Source organism: Garra rufa, chromosome 3 (genome assembly GCF_049309525.1).
Source record: "Garra rufa chromosome 3, GarRuf1.0, whole genome shotgun sequence".
NCBI classification, from domain to species: domain Eukaryota; kingdom Metazoa; phylum Chordata; class Actinopteri; order Cypriniformes; family Cyprinidae; genus Garra; species Garra rufa.
This window is the reverse complement of record NC_133363.1, coordinates 22,184,872-22,204,318: the sequence shown is the minus strand read 5'-3', so window position 1 is coordinate 22,204,318 and position 19,447 is coordinate 22,184,872.

The following is a 19,447-nucleotide window of genomic DNA, read 5'->3' as shown; positions in this document are numbered from 1 at the left end:
ACTTAATTTAGTCATGGCCATGACATAACAGAGATATATTTATTAATATTTTATTTTGAATGAAGAAATTATTATATTAATTGTTATAGAAATTAATACAATACAATATTAAATGATTTTATTATAGGCGATTCTGTCTACGTAAATGCTGTCTATGCACAATGTAGACAGCATTCAAAAGTAGTTCATCATGAATAAGTATTACATAAAGTACATCAAATAAAATAGGCCTACAAGAAACATTTTATTCATCCCACAGTCTTGTAAGTCCATTAACTGATCCTTTTTTCTGTAATATTTGTATCGGGCCTATTATTATTATTATTATTATTAGCCTATTATTATTGGTTATACTACGGGGCCGTTGAATGCTTGAATCTGATTGGCTGACGAACGTTCTAATGGTGTGCATTATTTTCAGGGAAATGCACGCCGAATGTAGTTTCAGGCAGCACTTGACATTACATGTCTATATCACTTCGCCACACGATTTCAGTTATTTCAAAGGTCCTTACAGCCCAAAACTACGGTTGCCGATAGAGGCCAACGTACAAAACGGAACTAAAACCCATAACGACACTGGCCAAACAAAAAATTACAATAAACAATAGGATAAAAACAACAGATTATTTCCATGTTTACAGATACATACAGTTTGCACACACGTTAGCATGCGCGCTAATACTGTTAGCACTGTTCTGACGACAAACAACTTAAAAACAACATGACATTTTTCACAAGCGAGGTAACAGCAGCGTGGTCTTGAAGAAAATTAACTTAAAGTTTCACTATTAGTAGAGACGATGCTGTCAATCACTTTTAATTCAGCTTAATCTCTCTCTTTCTGTCTGTCTGCCTGTCTGTCGGTCTGTCTAAACTGCATTATTAACCGTATTAATTTGCTATCAACAGCTCAAGCGGTGTTACTAGGTCTAAAATGATGCTTTGGAATTAGCAACGAAGCGTTGTATGAGCTGCGTAAGAAATTAATCCTACTCACGATAGCAGTTTAAGGACAAAAACCGGACGAAAATTCATGAGTAAAATAACACTTGTGGTAAACAACTTGATGATACAAAGTACCAAATGTAGGTTTGAGAAGGAGCCTAATCATTCAGTCATGTCAATCATAATTACAAACATATATAAGAAGCAGTCATTATGGCATCCCAGTGACAATTCTTTTAGCATTTCTCCACCTCCTCATCTGTCATTCTTCCGCTATGTAGTACCACAATGGGGGTTGAACTCGAGAGCTCAAGCCAAGCCTCGGATATGAGACTCCGTCAAGGACAGCCAAGTTCATTAACCATTAACTATTAAGACTGGATGGGCAGGTAAATTTGTGAAACTTGGAAATTGTGTTCTACAAAATACATATTGGACATTTTGTTGTACAAAATTCATACTGGAGATTCATCAACTATTGAAAGATACAGCAACAACACATTTGATTCAGAATAAGAATATCAAGTCAGTGAGTTTCAACCTGCCCGAGGAACACGGGAGAGCCTTCAAGGTCTCAGCGTTTAGCCCTGTCCAACCCCACCTACATAAAACAGACTTGTGAGTGGCAGATGTGTTAAAAGACAAAACACTCACATTCTGCTTGTTGGCATAGGTGAAGGGGCACTCACATCCTGCAGATTGTGCTTCAAACCCCTGGCGTGGGTGGCAGTTTGAAAGGACGGCCATCTTGGAGTGCCCAACAGTCACGAACAGATGGAGGTGGTGGCATTTTCCGCTAAGCTCCGCCAGCAGCGTGTAAGTCTCTGTCATTACTACCCATTTGTCCACCTTGCTCTCCTGGTTCTCTAACAGCAGGTCCCAAAATTAGCTTGTGGGCCAGCAGTAATCTAATCATAACCGTAAAGAGATATCTATGGCTTGTTAAGTGTAAATTTATGCTTAGGAAAGGTGTGGAAAGTTTGGATGTGAAAATATTACATTTTTCCATTCATTTCACAAGGAAGGGTGTCCTGGGGAAAACACATTTTCCTCAGTGTTGTAACTGGTGTTTCATGCACTGATACAGCTTACTGTGTTATTTAAGTATTCTATAAACCTTGAGTATGTCAGTACTTCTTGATTTTTTTTTTCTCACGTCTGGAACAATTTAAGATCTGCCACCTTCAAAGTGACCGAGGTTGTCAAAGTTCCTGGGTTCCTCATCTCGGTAAAATGATTTCCTTTCCTGTATCATCATAGGTTTCATTCATATTTTCTCATTTGGGGTTGGTGCGAGTCATTTTTTTGCATGGCAGATTGCCTGTCATGCTGCTGAAATCTCTCTTTACCAAAGCATAGAGAGAAAGTGCTAGAAGGAGAGGGGTCTCATTAGAGTTGGTTCACACTGTTCATCTGTTGGCTAATCATTAAAAATTGCAAATAATAATAAAGTTATTGTTCTGAAAATGAAACTATTAAAGGTCATTTTGCTTTCCGGTGCTACAGAGACATTGCTGGCTGGGCAACTCTTATCAGTCCTGGCCACACCAGTTAGTCTCAATGGACCTGAGACGTTTTTGAAAATAAGATTCCACCCTGCCAAACGCATGGCTATATTGGGACTGCAGGATGGGACAGAGCTAGATTTTAAGTGCTATTTACTCTGAAAGGAGAGTAAATCCCTCACCATAATGAGCTGTCAAATTCTGGCAGTGGAGTTTTGCTGCAAAGAGTTGTCACACGGTTCATAGGGAGATTCGAGACATGCTCGGTGTATATGTGTGTCCGTGGAGGTACATTTACAGATTTTGCTGCATATGTAAGCTCATCTCCATGCAGTGACACAGATTGAGACATTTGGTTTAACTCTTGTTAAAAAAACATCAGACTTTTTAAGATTACTTTATTACATTTTAATTTAATTTCTCCCCACATCGCTTTAAAGATATGTTTGGTTATCTTCACAAAGTACATCAGCTTCAGAGATTATTACCCAGGTGCAGAAACAAACAAAGAAAATCAAAGAAAGAAAAAGCGGTAAGTGTTACAATGATTTGAACACCGCTCTTTTTTAGTCATGCCTTTTCAGATTGTCATTTGCATTACTTTAATCCTGCCACTTCAAACAGGTCCAGAGAGGCTTTGGAGCATAGCTGAAATTGAGTTGACCCTCTGAGTCCAGGGCAGAACGGAAAAAAAAACATACTCCCACTCTGTCAAGATTTACTAATTAAACTCGTCAGTCAATAGACACGCATGGCACTTTATTCACTTCAAGGGATAGTTCATTCAAAAATGACAATTATGTCATCGTTTACTCACCCTTGTGTCGTTCCAAACCCATAAGACTTTCATTCATCTTTAAAACACAAATTAACTTTTTTTTTTTTTATGAAACCTGAGAGATTTCTGTCCTTCCATTGAAAGACTGTTTCATGAAAACTTTGATGCTTCAAAAAGAATGAAAATAATTTCATTTTAATTTAGCAGTTTAATTTAAGTTTTCAGAAAAGACACACAATGACAGATTTAATTTATGTTTATTCACATATAAACATTAATCACATACATTGAAAACACCACATATGGTAAGTCATATTTGCTCGACGTGTAAGAATGAACCTCACTGGCTCTTGTGTGATAAGCATGCTTGTTTGATCTACCCATTTACCTTATTTGAAGAGCTTTATGTATGTACATCTGGTTATATATGGATAAAAACCTAATGGGTTGTTCAGACTACACAATTATTTTGTCGGTTACAACAGTCACTTTGTTAGATTATGCAATTTGTCTCCTAAAATCTTGTGTCGGGAACAAGAAACATGTCAGACTACCTGGCCATTCACCGCTTGCCATCTTTACAGATATGGGTGCTGTCATTGATAGGACGGTACTATAAGGTGCCATGAACGTAAACAAACAATGACTAGCAAACAGCATGTTTTCCTGTGTCTTGATGTCAGAAAAGCCCAAAAAAGAAAGAAAACCTGACAATGGATGCAAATCTGGATTGCATGAAGAGGACACTATGGACTGTCAAAGAGAAGTGAGGTAAAATAGTTTAATTTGACCTTTTTTCACTCTGTCACGGTAGTCCCTAAAAAAACATCATAAATGCAGAAGTATTGTTGCCATAGCTTCACAAACACTTTCTCCATTCCAAAATTCCACCTAGCAGGAGCAATACCATTGTCTCTTTTTCATCAAATATGACAAACTACACCAATGAATCAAATTGCATCCCAACGTCCCAATAGGTTCAAATCATGTAGTCTGAACCGGGCTTAAAGGGCACCTCCTATGCCCCTTTGTACAAGACGTAATATTGGTTTAGGGTGTCACCAGAATGTGTTTGTGAAGTTTCAGCTTAAAATACCCCACAGATCATTTATTGATATAACATATAATATGGTAAATGTCCTTTTTGAGGCATGTCTAAAAAAGAGCTGTTTTGGTGTGTGGCACTTTAAATGCAAATGAAGTGCATATTCCCGTCTTGTCTTCTGAAGAGGGCGTAGCGTATACATCTCTGCTTTACATACCTACAGCAATAAACAGGTGGTAGAAGCAACATGACTGAGACCGTACATATGGGAAGCAAAAACACACCAAAAGTAAGTTAAAACAGCACAATGTTACAGATCTCAATGGACTGTGCCGCGTGAACAAATTAACAACACAGGGAAGACGTGTTTGCTAGCACCACAGAACAGACAGTTTGGCACAAACTAATCTCACCAGTGGGCCACTGGTCAATTAACCCTCTGGGGACTGAGGGTGTTTTGGGCCCTGAAGAAGTTTTGACATGCCCTGACATTTGTGCTTTTTTCAGTATCTTAAAAACATATGAATGGCCCAAATCTGATTGTATTGTAATCAGCACAATTTGGGCTACAATAATATGTAAGCAACATGAATGTACATGTTTGTGTTTTTGAGAAAACAACGTTTATGCGTGCTTAGTGAAAAACAAAATTTTTGAAGTCACTGAAATAAAGTCATGAAACACATACAGAATATTTGTTCACAAGACTTTGAGAACTGGATGTGTTAGGCTAGAGTTTTTTCTATCAAATGATGTGAAAATCATCTCGTTCACTTGTTTACACAAAACAGTATATTGATTTAAATTTTTGAAGACACTTTTTGTTTAGAATAGCTGTATGCGAAGAAGGCGTGAATGATCATGAATAATGCTGTGATTCACACCTGAGAAGACAAAGACCTGCATAATGAGCCGCATAATTAGTTATTCAGTCAGATGACTGAGAGGAACAAAGGAATGAATGAAGGAGGAATATAAGGACAAAATATGTTTGTAGCTTATTTTGAATAGATTTATTTATCAAGAAAAATAACTTGAGATTCACTTGTGAACTTCTTTAACATCTGAAGATGGTACAGTGCTCTCAGGAAAACAGTTTGAGGAGACTCAAGTAAATGTCAGCAGGATTCATGTGTTGAGCAGGTTTCCAATCACTAAAAACAACAAAACAAAACATCTGTGAGCATGTTAATATCAGCAGCATCATACTATTTATTTATATATATATATATTATGATTTTGTAGTCATAGACCCACGCATTTTGTACAAACGTAAAAAGGACATTTTATATCTGAGAAACTAATAAAAATTGCTTATCGTGTTAAACATCCATTCGAGAACACAGTATTAATACATATTGTCAAAACATACACTAAGTGTAAACCCTCATATTACATCCTACTGTTGTAAGATACATTAATAACTAAATAAATAATTATGATCTTATAGAAACTAGGCTATATTATAACTGTTAAGCTTAAATGTGAACACTATAAACTTTATATTGCATCATTCTTTATTGAACAGACTATTAAAAACATACTGGAATCGTGAGTCATTTAGATGCAGTGAAATGAAACGTACTTTATAATGTTTCACTTGCTGTAGTCAGGAATTATAGTTGGCAAAAAGTCTTAACTGGTAAAATGTTTGCACATTCTGTCACAGTAATAACTAACAAGTAGGCTAATAAGAGAAAAAAAAACTTACTCATGTCTTCTGAAGTACGTTTTATTCCTGACAGAGTCTTCTTCCAGAAATGACTAACTTGAACGAAGTTTCTCCTTTGTTTACCGTGATGTGGGCGTCTACTTTTGGCGCGGCGCCCTCACGTGGACGATTTGAATATGAATAGCGAACAGCTCGTGGGCGTGATCTAATTATAAAATAATGAAGCAGACCGGAGAGACTGGACATCGTGTTGGTTTCATATTGATTATTTTATCACAGGATATTTGTTTTCGGTAAAACTTACTTCGTTTAAAAGTATACATATCAAGCTTTGTCTAGACATATTGCTCATGTCTCTGTGTTGTATATTGGCTGAGTTATAGTCTATTTTACTGACGCGTTTCTGAATGAAGATCACGGAGATCAACGCGGCAGACAGCACACCCTTTTTGTTTTCTTTATTTTGCAAAATCACAATGTTTTTTTGATTTTGTGAGTATACCCTGCTGAAAAAACCAGCATATGCTGGTTTTTTCAGCAGGGTATACAAATAAAAGTAGACCCTTTACAGATTCGATTGATGTACTGCTTTTATCTGTACAATCAGAAATGACAAAGTAATTAAAGTTCCTTTTGGGAAACTGCCTCAAAACGCCCCAGGGCGTTTTTCGTCCCCAGGGGGTTAAAATAATTTGTACACACACAAATATGGTTAAAACATTCGCAAAGCAGTATAACAACATGACATTCACAAAGCAGTCTGGAGTGAAATGATTTGTGCAGATAAACGTATTTAGGTACATTTTGAGGTGCATTACCTTCAAAAGTAAAAAGTAATGCACTGCATCCTCAGTGGCTCAGATGTTGGGAGAAAATGAAGACTCTTTTGTTCAGTCTTACATCCAAACAGGGATTGCCTATTAGAAATTGTTAATGTTACAGCTGCTCGAGTGCAGAGAAAATGGAGGACAGTGTACAACCAAACACAACTTGCTGAGGGCGGAAACTATTGCAATGCAGGGCTGTCAGTCAGCAGCCATGGGTGGGGTCTCAACAATGTGACGTCACACTGCTTTGAATGTCACGGTTCAGGGTGCCTTCCACGCTCCTCTTGCCGTTTGTGTTGTCCTGTCAGGTTCGGCAACTTGTGATCTGGGCAATCAGCGCTGATGGTGCGGCGGGAGTGCGCAGATCACAAGATGACTCTCTACCACCTGTGGCTTATTTCCCCACGCCTTTATATGTCCCCACTTTCCCTTTCTTCGCTGTGAGTAGATTGTTTTGTCCTTGCCTGTGATACGTGTCACTCTCACGCTGCTTTATGACCCTCTGTTCCCTTGTGCTGCAGGATTCGTAGCGCGGAGATCCAGCTGCTTGGATAGTCCGCTGTTTCTGCCGACCAGCTCTGGAATCTCTGCTTCTCCTAAGCAAGCGGTTACATATTGTTTATGTTACTTTGTGTTTTGTCGCTGCCGGCTAGCTCTGGAATCTCTGCTTCTCCTAACAGCGGTTAACTATTGTTTATGTTATTTTGTGTTTTGTTGCTGCCGGCCAGCTCTGAATCTCCGCCTATTCTACGGCGGTTTATTATTGTTTGTGTTATTTTATGTTTTGAGGTGAGAAATAAAAGCTTCACTATTCAAACTCTGCATCTGAGTCCTCTATCACCCTCACCCTGACAGAATCTACTCACCATTATGGATTCAGCAGAGGAAACAGAGCTACGCCGAGCCCTCTCTCAACAGGGCGTTCTACTCGGTCGGCAGCAGGAAGAACTTGAGGCTTCTCGCCACGCCTATGCAGAGGTTTCGCTCCAACTCAGCCAGCTGGTGGAATGGCTGGACCAACTACAGGTCAGCGCTTCTGCAGCTCAGGCTGCTGCACCCGTTCCTGACCCAGAAAGAGCCGTTTCTCGCCATGCTGAGCCGCGACTCAACCCGCCTGCTCCTTACTAGGGTGAGCCCAACTCATGTCGATCATTTCTGTCCCAATGCTCGCTGATTTTCGCTCTCCAGCCCTCCTGTTTCCCCACGGAGCTATCCAGGGTAGCGTATGTCATCACGCTCTTGGTGGGTCGAGCGAGAGGAGTCGGGCACTGCCATGTGGGATGGCGAACAGCCTTGCTGCGAATCGTTCGAGGCATTCTCTTTGGAGCTGCACAAGGTATTCGATCACTCGGCTCGAGGTATTGAGGCGGCTAGAGCATTGTCGGTGCTTCAGCAGGGCGAACTGTCCGTGTCTGTGTATTCCATTGAGTTCCGCACGCTCGCTGCGTCCTGCGGCTGGAATGAGAAGGCTCTCTGGGATCGTTTCCTTCACGGGCTGGCTGAGCACATGAAGGATGAGATCTATTCCCTGGAGCTGCCTGCTGGCTTAGATGGGTTGATCGACCTCACTATTCGGGTCGATGACCGGATTACTCTCCGCTCCCGGCCTCGAAGAGGGGGATTTCCCCGCGAACACGTCACGAGCGCCGAGTCAGTAACTGCTCGTGACACACTTTCTCAATGCCTCATCCTCCCAGAGGAGGAGCCTATGCAGGTCGGAAGAGCACGGCTGACTGTGGGGGAGCGACGTCGTCACCTGGCTAACAGGTTGTGTCTTTACTGCAGGCATGTGGCAGCTGCGTGCCCTGTAGCGGGGCAACGCTCATCACGCAAGGAGGAGCATATGGTGAGCGTTACTTCGACTCGACTGCTATCTGGTGGTCGAGCCGAGTTTCTTGCTTCATTACAATTTGGTGGAGCTGTTTTTCAGGTATCAGCATTAATTGACTCTGGAGCAGAGGGCGATTTTATGGATTCTGGATTGGCGACTCGCCTAGGGATTTCGTCCGTTGCCCTGGCCGAACCTATTTCGGCTAGGACACTTTGTGGCACCCTACTCACTAATATTACTCATGTCACCCAATTTGTCACATTAACTCTGTCTGGTAATCATGTTGAGAAGATCCGATTCTTCCTGATTCACTCGCCCACCACCCCGGTGGTGTTAGGTCACACCTGGTTAGTTAATCCCCAAAATCGATTAGGCCCACAGTTCCGTGTTCTGTTTAGCCCGATGTTTGGGTTCCCCTGTCTTGTTCTGTGTTGCAGGAGGAGACGGTGAGCCTGGCGGATGTACCGGAGGCTTACCATGACTTGAGAGTGGTGTTCAGTAAGTCCTGAGCTTCATCTCTGCCTCCGCACCGCCCGTATGACTGTGCGATTGATTTGTTGCCTGGCACTTCTCCACCTAGGGGGTGCCTTTACTCTCTATCCAGCCCGGAGAGGGAGGCCATGGAAAGGTATATTCATGATTCTCTGGCAGCTGGTATTATCCATCCCTCTTCCTTTCCAGCTGGGGCGGGGTTCTTCTTTGTGGAGAAGAAAGATGATTTTTTGCGCCCCTGTATAGATTATCTGGGGTTTAATGACATCACGGTAAAGAATCGTTATCTTTTGCCGTTGATGTCATCGGCCTTTGAGCTCTTGCAGGGGGCAACCATCTTTACGAAGTTGGACCTCCGCAGTGCTTACCACTTGGTTCGGATTAGGGAGGGGGACGAATGGAAGACCGCCTTTAACACCCATACTGGGCATTTTGAATACTTGGTCATGCCCTTTGGCCTTTCAAACTCCCCAGCGGTCTTCCAGGCACTCGTCAACGACGTGCTCAGAGACATGGTCGACTGGTTTGTTTTAGTGTACCTCGACGACATCCTGATCTTCTCCCAGAACGAACGCGATCATGTCCAGCACGTCAGGCGAGTGCTCCAGCGGCTGCTGGAGAATCGTTTATTCGCTAAGATGGAGAAGTGTCAGTTTCACGCACAGTCAGTTCTGTTCCTTGGGTTTATTCTCTCGCCTGAAGGCATCCGGATGGATCTTGCCAAGGTAAAAGCGGTTGCTGATTAGCCCACCCCAGATAGTCTCAGAGCGGTCCAGTGTTTTCTGGGGTTTGCCAATTTTTACAGGCAGTTCATTCGGAACTTTAGTCAGGTCACCCTTCCTCTGACGGATCTCACCTCCACTAAGAAACGGTTCTGTTGGTCGTCGCAGGCCCAGACTCGAGTCAATTTATTTCGGCTCCCATTTTAACAACTCCTGACCCGTCCCGGCAGTTCATTGTGGAGGTGGATGCTTCTGAGGTGGGGGTTGGGGCCGTCTTGTCTCAGAGATCACCTTCAGATGAGAAAATACACCCCTGCACCTTATTTTCCCATCGATTAACCCCCACAGAACGGAACTACGACATCGGGAATAGGGAGTTACTAGCTGTCAAGCTGGCGCTGGAGGAGTGGCATCACTGGTTAGAGGGCGCACGGTTTCCATTCATCGCTTGGACCGACCACAAAACCTAGAGTATATCCGCACAGCCAAGAGAATGAATTCTAAGCAGGCTCGCTGGGCATTATTTTTTGGACGTTTCAGGTTTACCATTTCTTATCGCCCGGGGTCTAAGAATGGTAAACCTGATGTGCTGTCGCGAATCTTTCAGGCTAAAGCTAGTCCCCCGTATTCTGCACCCCGAACGGGTGGTGGCAGCGGTCACCTGGGGAGTGGAGTCCAGAGTCCGCACCGCACTAGGCGACGCTGCTGTCCCCGCGGGGTGCCCAGAGAGCCTGCTGTTCGTGCCCGAGTCGGTCCGAACTAGCATCCTACAGTGGGGCCACTCCTATAGCCTAGCTTGCCTTCCTGGAGCAACTCACACTCATAGGCTAATCAAGCAGCGGTTTTGGTGGCCGTCCATGGCGCAGGATGCTTGACGGTTTGTGTCGGCCTGTCCGATTTGCGCTGCAGGTAAGGACTCCAATCGTCCCCCAGCAGGGCTTCTCCGCTGTCGGTCCCTTCGCGACCCTGGTCACACATAGCGATGGACTTTGTTACGGGCTTGCCCCCTTCTAATGGCAAGACAGTAGTCCTCACTGTGGTGGACAGGTTCTCGAAGGTGACCCACTTTATTCCCCTCCCCAAATTACCTTCAGCGAGGGAGACAGCGACTATCGTCTTAGATCACGTCTTCTGTATTCATGGCCTCCCGGTGGACGTGGTTTCTGACAGGGGTCCCCAGTTTGTGTCAAAATTCTGTCGACAGCTGGGGGCGACTGCGAGCCTGTCCTCTGGATATCAGCCGCAGACCAATGGTCAGGCTGAGCGTGCCAACCGGGACTTGGAGAGTGTTCTGCGCTGTGTGGCATCTGTCGAACCGTCATCTTGGAGTTCCAGGTTAACCATGGTCGAGTATGCGCATAACTCCCTCCCGGTCTCGTCTACGGGGTTATCTCCCTTCCAGTGCTGTTTAGGCTACCAGCCACCATTATTCCCCTCTCAAGAATCTGATGCCATTGTTCCTTCCGCGCATGCGTTTATTCAGAGATGCCTCCGTACTTAGAGGATCGCCAGAGAAGCCCTCACTCGGACTGGTGAGAGGAACAAGGCGTCGGCGGACCGTCACCGTATCAAGCCCCCACTTTACGTGTGTGGCCAGAAGGTCTGGTTGTCTTCTAAGGACATCAACTTCAGACTTCCCTCACGTAAACTGGGACCCAAATTTGTTGGACCGTTTATTATTACCAAGGTGCTTAGTCCAGTGACGGTGCGGCTCAAATTAACCCCCCAGTTTAAAAAGATCCACCCAGTGTTCCATGTTTCCAAGATCAAACCCGTCTTTCGATCCCCCCTACAACCCCTTACCTCTGCCCCCCCGCCTCATAGACTCATCGAGGGGTCACCAGCCTATACGGTGCGGCGACTCATTGATGTTAGGCGTAGGGGTAGAGGTTACCAATACCTGGTAGACTGGGAGGGTTATGGTCCGGAGGAGAGATGCTGGATTCCGGCTCGCGACATTCTGGACCACGCTTTCATTGATCAGTTCCATCAGCGTCATGGTGAGTCCTCCGAGGACGCCAGGAGGTGTCCCTGAGGTGGGGGGTACTGTCACGGTTCAGGGTGCCTTCCCTGCTCCTCTTGCTGTTTGTGTTGTCCTGTCAGGTTTGGCAGCTTGTGATCTGGGCAATCAGTGCTGATGGTGCGGCAGGAGTGCACAGATCACGAGCTGACTCTCTACCACCTGTGGCTTATTTCCCCACGCCTTTATATGTCCCCAATTTCCCTTTCCTCGCTGTGAGATTGTTTTGTCCTTGCCTATGATTCGTGTCACTCTCAGCGCGGAGATCCAGCTGCTTGGATGGTCCGCCGTTTCTGCCTACCAGCTCTGGAATCTCTGCTTCTCCTAAGCAAGCGGTTACATATTGTTTATGTTACTTTGTGTTTTGTCGCTGCCGGCTAGCTCTGGAATCTCTGCTTCTCCTAACAGCGGTTAACTATTGTTTATGTTATTTTGTGTTTTGTAACTGCCGGCCAGTTCTGAATCTCCGCCTATTCTACGGCGCTTTATTATTGTTTGTGTTATTTTGTGTTTTGAGGCGAGAAATAAAAGCTTCACTATTCAAACTCTGCATCTGAGTCCTCTATCACCCTCACCCTGACATTGAGAATCAAAACCGCATGCCTAATGAGACTGGTTTGGTTTTGTGAATGTGCGGCAACTATAGTTTCCAGTGGGCGAGTATGTTGTATGCACCCCTTCAATGTCAAATTTGATGATAGGAGGAGAACATTTGGTATCTAACTCAAAATAACTGCTTCAACACCCTGTTGAAAAAAAAATAAAAATAAAAAATAAACCAGCCTAAGCTGGTTGCCTGGTCTTAGCTGGTTTAAGCTGTAAGTAGTTGGTTTTAGCTGATCTCCCGGCCTGGCTAGGCTAGTCAGGCTGGTTTTAGCTGGTTGTTCCAGCTGGTCTTAGCTGGCTTAAGCTAGAAATAATTGGCTGGCTAGTCTGGTCAGGCTCGGTTTTAGCTGGTCTCCCAGCCTGACCTTTTTTCTTTCTTTTTTTTTTTAGCAGGGAAGATCTATCTTTATTCATAAACATTTATTATGTATAAAAGTCGAAGAACATTCGATGCGAACTCAAAAAAGCTGCAACTAGTTTATAATCTCTTGAATATGGAAACACAACAGACAACAAATCCATTTGTCTTAAAATGGTGGAACATGTGCAGAACATGCCATTAAGTGAAATGAAAAAAAAAAAAAAATAATAATAATAAAAATAAATATATATGTACATTTTCTGATACTAATACACTCTTAAAAATAAAGGTGCTTCAAAAGGTTCTTCACAGCGATGCCATAGAAGAACCATTCAGTCAAAGGTTCTTTAAAGAACTATCTTTTCTACTTTTTTATAATCTGAAGAACGTCTCAGGTTACTTATGTAACCCTAGTTCCCTGAGGGAACGAGACGCCGCGTCATGGAACGCTATGGGGAACGCCATTGGCGGGCAGCACTCTGAATCATGTCTACAACCAATCAAACGACGGGAGTGACGTCACAGGCGCGGTGACGTCAGCGACCAGGAAGTATAAAGCACGTGCGTTTGACGCCCGCGGCAGCTCTTTAGGAATGAAGCGAGCGCCGCAGGGTGCGGGAATTATGGTCCGAGACGCGGCGTCTCGTTCCCTCAGGGAACTAGGGTTACATACGTAACCTGAGACGTTCCCTTCCGGGAACTCGAGCCGCGTCATGGAACGCTATGGGGAACGAGACTACCAACGCCCCCATAATTTCCAAACCCTGTGCAGTGTCTGCTCAACCAGGGTGGAAAAGTTGTGTCTGGTGGTTCTTGCCAGAGCACAGGAAGAGCCCTTGTCTAGCATTCCGCGGACAAGAAGGCACTGTAATCCTCGGCCCTCGGGCACACGAGGAAGGTAGTCAACCTCTGTCTGGTCGCCAGCCGGAGCGAGAGGTACTCCTCGGCCCTCAGGCGCACGAGGAGTCTTAGTCCTTTGTCTGGGAGTAGCCAGAACAAGAGGGACCGCAATAACCATTGTCTAGTGTTCCACGGACAAGATGGTGTAAGTAGTCCTCGGCCCTCAGGCCCACGAGGACAGTGCACTCGACCTCCAAGAGTGCTCCTCGGCCCTCAGGCTCACGAGGAGAAGGTAGTCCTTTGTCTGGGGTTCCGCCAAAACAAGAGGGACTCAAGAACTCAGCCTGGTATTCCTGCCAAGACACGAGGGGAATAAGCCATTGTCTAGTATTCCACGGACAAGAGGGCGATATGATCCTCTGCCCTTAGGCACACGAGGATAGAGTTCTCGACCTTTGCCTGTCATTTGATCAGTGCAGAGGGAGAAATAGTCCTCAGCCCAGAGTGTTCCTCGGCCTTCAGGTACTCGAGGAAAGTGGTAGACCTCTGTCTGGTCGCCAGCCAGAGCAAGAGGTACTCCTCAGCCCTCAGGCGCACGAGGAGTCTTAGTCCTTTGTCTGGGAAAAAGCCAGAACAAGAGGGACTGAATAAACTCGGCCTGGGAATCCTGCCAGGACGCGAGGGGAATAAGCCATTGTCTAGTATTCCACGGACAAGAGGGCAATATGATCCTCGGCCCTCAGGCACACGAGGATAGTAGTGGGCCTCTGCCTGGTCGCCAGCCAGCGCGAGAGGTACTCCTCGGCCCTCAGGCGCACGAGGAGTCTTAGTCCTTTGTCTGGGAAGAGCCAGAACAAGAGGGACCGAATAAGCCATTGTCTAGTATTCCACGGACAAGAGGGCAATGTGATCCTCGGCCCTTAGGCACACGAGGAAAGTGGTAGACCTCTGCCTGGTCGCCAGCCAGAGCAAGAGGTACTCCTCGGCCCTCAGGCGCACGAGGAGTCTTAGTCCTTTGTCTGGGAAGAGCCAGAACAAGAGGGGCCGAATAAGCCATTGTCTAGTATTCCACGGACAAGAGGGCAATGTGATCCTCGGCCCTTAGGCACACGAGGAAAGTGGTAGGCCTCTGCCTGGTCGCCAGCCAGAGCAAGAGGTACTCCTCAGCCCTCAGGTGCACGAGGAGTCTTAGTCCTTTGTCTGGGAAGAGCCAGAACAAGAGGGACCGAATAAACCATTGTCTAGTATTCCACGGACAAGAGGGCAATATAATCCTCGGCCCTCTGGCACACGAGGATAGGGTTCTCAACCGCTGCCTGTCATATGACCAGCGCAGGGGGAGAAATGCTCCTCTGCCCTCAGGCACTCGAGGAGAAAGTAGGCGAAAAGACTTCTCTTCTTTCTTGACAGAAATAATGCGCCTTGAGAAGTCTCCTCCTGGCTAGGGAGGGGCTGAATTTCTGGGCTTAGCCTTTGCTAAGGCGAGAGGACAAAGGAGCCAGGAGTGGCTCTGAGGTCGAGTTCATAGAATCTGACGTAATGTCAGAGGCGAGGACCAACCCGCAGCACTGCAGATGTCCTGGCTAGGGACACCTGCCATCAGAGCTTTTAGAGGCAGACAGCCTCAGGAGGAGTGAGTCTTGACTCCCCATGGAGCTGGGAGACCAGAGGACTTGAAAGTAGTAGAAATGGCATCTATGATCAATCTACTGATAGCTCTGTTTATGCCACATGCTTTTGTGGCCGTATGTGCCCAGTGCTCACACTGGACACATGCAGTTATACTTCCCCACGGGGTCTCAACCTGAGTGCACCGCAGAGGAAAACATGACCAAGGGGCTTTTACCCACTGACAGGCCACCGAAAGGGGCGTGGTAGGCCAATGAGCCGCCACGAACACCTTCAGGGTGGAGTGAGCTGGTTTTGTGGACATGTGAGTTTGCAGGGGCTCTAGTACTGTACCAAACGGGCAGTAACTTGGTCTAAACGGTGTTCATGACACCATGAAGCAAACAGGTTCCACTTAAGGCCATAAGGTTTCCTCATAGAGGGAGCTCTGGATTGGAGAAGGGTCTCAACAACCTCGGTTGAGAGACCAGATTCTATGAGTTGCGCCCCCCCAGGGGCCATACCCATAACTTCCATCTCTCCATGTGGGGGTGGCAGATCGCGCCCCCAGCCCAACTTCTCCATGCTTCATTACTTCCTGATGAAGCCTTGATTTCCCGACCGTGGAGGAAAACGTATGACCAAGAGGACTCTACCCACTAACAGACCATCAGGGTGGAGTGGGTTAGCCCTGCAGACGGTGAGACTGCAGAGACTCCAGTACTGTACCAATCGGGCAGTGAACTGGGTCAAACTAGTGCTGGTTACACCATGCAGCAGACCACTTCCTCTAAGGGTCATAGGGTTTCCTCATAGGGGGAGCTCTGGAGTGAAGGATGGTCTCAGCAACCTTGGTTGAGAGACTGGCCTCTATGAGAAGTGCCCCCTCAGGGGTCACACTTATTCCAGAACTCCCGGGAGCAGAGCGATCGGGGAAAGGGCGTACAGACGAGGCCTCAGCCACGTCTGTACCATAGCGTCCAGTCCCGCAGGAGCTGGAGGCACTAGAGAGTACCAGAGGGGACATTGCGATGTCTCTTGGGTCGCAAAGAGGTCCACTTGAACCTGGCCAAACACTCTCCAAATCTGCTTCAGCACTTCTGGGTGAAGCATCCATTCCCCGGGCCTCGGCCCCTGCCCCAACAGGACGTCCGCTCCCACGTCCAGAGATATTGGACTGCGCTCAGGGAGAGAGGTTTTCCTTGAGACCACAGGAGAATCCGGTACGCCAGCTTGTATAAGGGGCGTGAACGGATACCTCCTTGACGATTTATATAATAAACCACCACAGTGCTGTCTCCAGCACGAGACGGTTTCTCAGGTCTGGAAGGAAACTCTTCAGGGCCTGGAATACGGCCAGCATCTCTAGGCAGTTTATGTGCCAGGAGAGATGGTGATCGCTCCATAGACCTTGGGCTGAGCGGCCACTCATGACCGCTCCCCATCCGGTAAGGGATGCATCTGTCGCTAGCGTGGCGCGGCGACAAGGAGCTCCCAGAAACGGACCCTGAGAAAGGAACCAGGGTTTTCTCCACATGACCAAGGCACGTAGGCAGCGCCGCGTGACCTTGATCTTGCGGAATGGGTTTCCCCTCGGGGAGAACCCCCTGGTTTTGAGCCACCACTGCAGTGGTCTCATGTACAGCAGACCAAAAGGTATCACGTTGGATGCTGCTGCTATAAGACCTAACAGTACTTGGAACTGTTTGACAGTGAGTGACAGGCCTAGCTTGACCGCATTTACTGCAGTAAGGATCGACTCGATCCAAGCAGGTGACATTCGTGCCTGCATCGTGGTCGAATCCCAGATTACACCTAGATAAGTGGACTTCTGTAGTGGAGAGAGCACACTCTTCTTGGTGTTGAATCTCAACCCCAATTCTTTCATGTGAGCAAGAACAACACCTCGATGTCGAACCGCTAACTGTACCGAGCTGGCCAGGATCAGCCAGTCGAGTATGCGGATGCCCTGGAGTTGCAGAGGAGCCAGAGCAGCATCCACACACTTTGTAAAAGTTCGGGGTGAGAGGGCTAGGCCGAAAGGAAGCACTCTGTATTGGTGAGCTTTGCCCCTGAAAGCGAACCTGAGAAACTTCCTGTGTTGTGGAAGGATGGAGACGTGAAAGTATGCGTCTTTTAGATCTATCGTGACAAACCAGTCCTCGGACTTGATCTGAGACACGATCTGATTGACAGTCAGCATTTTGAACTTCAGTTTTTTGACTGAGCGGTTCAACTGCCTGAGATCTACAATGGGCCGAAGCCCTCCATCCTTCTTGGGAACAATGAAGTACTGGCTGTAGAACCCAGACTCTCTGTACTGTGGAGGGACCACCTCGATGGCCTCCTTCCTCAGGAGAGTTTCTACTTCCTGTTCCATTACCAGACCCTGCTCGGGGTTCACCAGAGTTGGAAATACCCCGCTGAAAGGTGGCGGCTTGGCGCCGAATTGAATGCAATAACCTTTCTCTACAGTGCGCAGGACCCACATAGAAATATTTGGCAGTAGTTTCCACGCTGCCAGAAATTCTATTAAGGGAACCAGCCTCTCGAGGCTGGCTTCTGGATTTATTTGAGGAACTGATTCGGTGACCTGTAGCAGCGAACTGGCAGGATGCACCTGAATTAGTTGCTCTTAAGACCCCCGTGGGGGTTGCAAACTTTCTAGGTCCGCTACGTTTCCGGGCAGAACAACTAGTGATTGACGTTCGCGGAAGATTGCCGCGCCCTGTAACACTGGAAGGGTTAGCTGACAGATCTCCTGAGGGCCCCGAGGAGGTGTGGTCACCATGTTTTTCTAGCTGTGGTGCACCGCAAACCTCCCCGAGAGGGGCTGCCCTCATCGGCCCTGTGGTACAAGAGTCAGGGCCGTTTAGCCGAGGACCTCTTAGACTAAAACACGACCCTTTGATCGGGCTTAGTCTTTGAAGCCCCCGGTCAGGAGTGTTGCTAATCCCGCCCTCTAGGTCTCACCGGAGGGAAACGGGTTGCAATGCTCCTATTATGAGCCTCTTATGTGAGGAGCTGGTACACGGCTGGGGTTTCATGCTCCCGTCCAGCAACCCCGACACGTGTACATTTTGCCCATCAAGCCTGAAGTTATTTAGGCGGCCTGGAAAGCAAAGACGGAGCTTTCAAGGATGATGCCAGACTGGGCGACAGATAGCTGGCTAGCGTCTGTTCAACCCGCGGCATCATCTTTCTTTCTAGTTTTTCCCCTGATCTAGACAGTTCAGTGTGCAGATCGGGGAAGGACAGAAAGCTCCGTTTTGGAAGTGCTGACTTAGTCCGCAGAAAACATAAAGTTTGCTTTTCTGCGACTCATTTTTCTTATTTAGCTACTGCATTAGTCAGCACATCCAACAGCTCATCATACTGAGGCGATCGGGGGGGGGGGGTTGAATACTTTTGACAACGTTCTTCACATCAACCTCCTCGGAGGAAGATATGGGAAGCGTTGAAAACTCTTTCTGGAAGGAAGTAACCGCATTGCGAGCTTCCTTATCCAGTAGGAGGTTTACCGATCCACCAGGTAGGAAAGGAGATAGGGGATCACCCGTCTCCATTCCCTCTAGTAGATCGAGCTGCGATCCCCACGAGTGCAGCTACCGCTCCGCCTGGGCGGAAGCGGGGCCAGACCCGCGAGAAACGCTAGCAAAGGCTCCCTCCTCGAAGAGAGCCTTCCAGGAACGGAGCACCCGCAGTGGAAGACGCTCACACTGTGGACAGTCAGCCTTTTCGAGGGCTGACTGTGCGTGCTCTGCACCCAAGCAGACCACGCATAGACTGTGTGTATCCCCACCAACAATGAACCGCTGGCAGGGAGGAACACACTGTCTATGTGGCTGCTGTACCGCCTTAGTTTCTTTAACTTTCTTTCCCCCTTTGGTTGACATATTGCTCAAAATAAAGGTGTGCAAACTGGCACAAAAAACAGCAATATGTAAAGACAGACAGACACAGAGCGCTCCCGTCGTTTGATTGGTTGTAGACATGATTCAGAGTGCTGCCCGCCAATGGCGTTCCCCATAGCGTTCCATGACGCGGCTCGAGTTCCCGGAAGGGAACCTTTTTTACCACAAAGAACCTTTTGTGAAACAGAAAGATTCTTCAGAAGTTAAAGGTTCTTTATGGAACCATTTAGACAAAAAAGGTTCTTCTATGGCATCGTGAAGCACCTTTATTTTTAAGA